A 3,351-nucleotide genomic window follows, 5' to 3' on the forward strand; every position below is an offset into this window, starting at 1 on the left:
GAGTGTTGGTCCAACCTGTCGGCCGCCGGTGGCCACCAAGGGCAACTCTAGGCTGGCCTACCGGAAGTTTGGACAATCCAGTGTGCCCTGAGAATGAGATGTGTGCAGCTCCTACCAGGATTTGTCGGCACATTCGGGCGGCTTTGCTGGTCTTGTTTTACCATTGTCGAAATGTCTTGTAACCGATATTCCGAGTCTGATCGGGACTTCCTGGGAGAAGGAATATCCTTCGTTGACCGTGAGAGCTTGTGATGGGCTAAGTTGGGACACCCCTGCAGGGTATAAACTTTTGAGAGCCGTGCCCGCGGTTATGTGGCAGATGGGAATTTGTTAATATCTGATTGTAGAGAACTTGACACTTGACTTAATTAAAATGCATCAACCGCGTGTGTAGCCGTGATGGTCTCTTTTCGGCGGAGTCCGGGAAGTGAACACGGTCTTGGTGTTATGATTGTGCGTAAGCAGTTTCAGGATCACTTCTTGATCACTTCTAGCTTCACGACCGTTCCGTTGCTTCTCTTCTCGCTCTATTTTGCGTATGTTAGCCACCATATTTGCTTAGTGTTTGCCGCAACTCCACCTCATTACCACTTCCTACCCATAAGCTTAAATAGTCTTGATCTCGCGGGTTTGAGATTGCTGAGTCCTCGTGACTCACCAGATACTACCAACAGTTGCAGGTGCCGATGATACTAGTGCAGGTGTTGTAGCCGAACTTAAGTGGGATTTCGACGAAGACCTTGGACGTTGCTATGTTTCGTTTCATGTTGATCAGTAGTGGATCCTAGTTGGGACGATCGGGGATCTAGCAGTTGGGTTATCTTCTTTTCATTTGGATTTGTCCGTAGTCGGACTATGTGTGTACTCTGAATGATGTATGAATTATATGTTCATTGTGTGAAGTGGCGATTGTAAGCCAACTCTTTATCCCTTTCTTGTTCATTACATGGGATTGTGTGAAGATGACCCTTCTTGCGACAAAAACACAATGCGGTTATGCCTCTAAGTCGTGCTTCGACACATGGGAGATATAGCCGCATCATGGGTGTTACAAGTTGGTAATCGGAGCCATCCCCGGCTTAGGAGCCCCCCTGCTTGATCGAATCGCTGACGTTGTTGAGTCTAGAACAAAAATGTTTTTAGTCTTAGGATTATATATCGGAGAGTAGGATTCTTTTTACTCTTTAGTCCCTTCGTCGCTCTTGTGAGGCCTCCTGACGTAGATGTTTTGTCTTTCCTCGCCTCAAATTTCACTAAATTTGTTTTTTAGGATCATGCGGTTATCTTGGGATCGTTCCGGTATCTTACGAAGAGAACATTGTTCTTGGTGCCTGTCGGTGTCAAAACCGGCGGATCTCGGGTAGGGGGTCCCGAACTGTGCGTCTAGGCGGATGGTAACAGGAGACAAGGGACACGATGTTTTACCCAGGTTCGGGCCCTCTTGATGGAGGTAAAACCCTACGTCCTCCTTGATTGATATTGATATTGTGGATGTTTACAAGAGTGGATCTACCACGAGATCAAGGAGGCTAAACCCTAGAAGCTAGCCTATGGTATGATTGTAATGGTTGTTGTTGTTGTCCTACGGACTAGAGCCATCCGGTTTATATAGACACCAGAGAGGGCTAGGGTTACATAGAGTCGGTTACAATGATAGGAGATCTACATATCCGTATCGCCAAGCTTGCCTTCCACGCCAAGAAAAGTCCCATCCGGACACGGGACGAAGTCTTCAATCTTGTATCTTCATAGTCTTGGAGTCCGGTCGATGATGATAGTCCGGCCGATGACAGTTCGGCTGATGATGGTAGTCCGGCTATCCGGACACCCCCTAATCCAGGACTCCCTCAGTAGCCCCTGAACCAGGCTTCAATGACGATAAGTCCGGCGCGTATATTGATTGGCATTGGAAGGCGGGTTCCTCCTCCAAATGATAGAAGATTGTGAACACCAGGATAGTGTCCGGCTCTACAAAATAAATTCCACATTCCATCATAGAGAGAATAATATATACAGAAGTTCAATCTGCTGACATTTTTTGCGGCATGACGTCACGCCACTACCAAGCCATTACTTGAATCATTTTTTACTCTACCACCTCAGCGCATTTAGCGAAGCGGTTTCCTTGGCACGTCTTGTCGAAGCAGAGATCGTGTTCCCCCTTAATCCGGGATTCTCATCAATACGGACATGGGTAACCCAACCGCGCCATTGATGGTGACGCTTGGGGGATAAGCGAGTTTTACCAGGCCGGTGGGGGACGCGTAGACTTCGCCCGCCCATATAAGGGATAAGGATTCACCTTTTCACCTACGCCTTCTTCCTCCTTTGCTTATCCATCTCCGCGCACTCGAGCTCCAGCTCCCAAGCCCGCACATCTCGTCTCAACCTTCCCCAGTTATGTCCGGAGCGGGAGGCAAGTGGATGACCTCCTCCGTTATGGAGGAGCACATCGAAAGACTGCGCAGCGCCGGCTACCTGTCCGGCGACATCGCGCACCGGCTGCCCGACGAGGGGCAGCTCATCCCCACCCCCAGGCCCCATGAGAGGGTCGTTTTTCTTCCCCACTTCCTCCGCGGACTGGGTTTTCCACTTCACCCCTTTGTCCGGGGCTCATGTTCTACTACGGCCTGGATTTCCATGATCTGGCGCCAAACTTCATCCTCAACATCTCGGCGTTTATCGTCGTGTGCGAGGCCTTCCTCTGCATCCAGCCCCACTTCGGCTTGTGGCTCAAGACCTTCAATGTCAAGCCGAAGGTAGTGAAGGGCACTCAAGCGGAGTGCGGAGGCGCCATGTTGGGCAAGATGCCCAATGTCCTTTGGTTCGAAGGGGCCTTCGTGGAATCCGTCAAGGGGTGGCAATCGGGGTGGTTCTATATCACCGAGCCGCGCGACCCTAAGTGGGCGGCGGCCCCCGAGTTTAGATCTGGTATCCCCACGCAGCTCACCTCCTGGAAAGAGAAGGGCTTGCTGTGGGGTAGTTCGGAGGAGCTGACGGGACTCCAAGCCTGTATCCAGAAGCTGGTGAAGAAGCTCAGGCTGGTTAACATGGTCCAAGTCATGCTCGTCCGCCGGATTCTCCCATGCCAAGAGCGGGCATTCAATCTGTGTGAGTTCAATCCGGAACAGCACCAGGCGCTGAGCGGGCTCTTCGACACGACGTACGAAGGTGCCTGGAGGGTGCTATTTAAGGGCGCCGAAGCCCCCGCATCCGCGACTGAAGATCGCGGATTTCGCTCGCAGCGCCAAGCCGACGAGGTAAGTGATTCTACCCCTTTACGAGACACTTGCTTTTCATAGTTTGACTCTATGCGGGTTTTAATTTCCCCTTTTCCTTTGACAGGACTGG

The sequence above is a fragment of the Triticum dicoccoides genome, chromosome 3B (assembly GCF_002162155.2).
Source record: "Triticum dicoccoides isolate Atlit2015 ecotype Zavitan chromosome 3B, WEW_v2.0, whole genome shotgun sequence".
Taxonomy (NCBI): Eukaryota; Viridiplantae; Streptophyta; class Magnoliopsida; order Poales; family Poaceae; genus Triticum; species Triticum dicoccoides.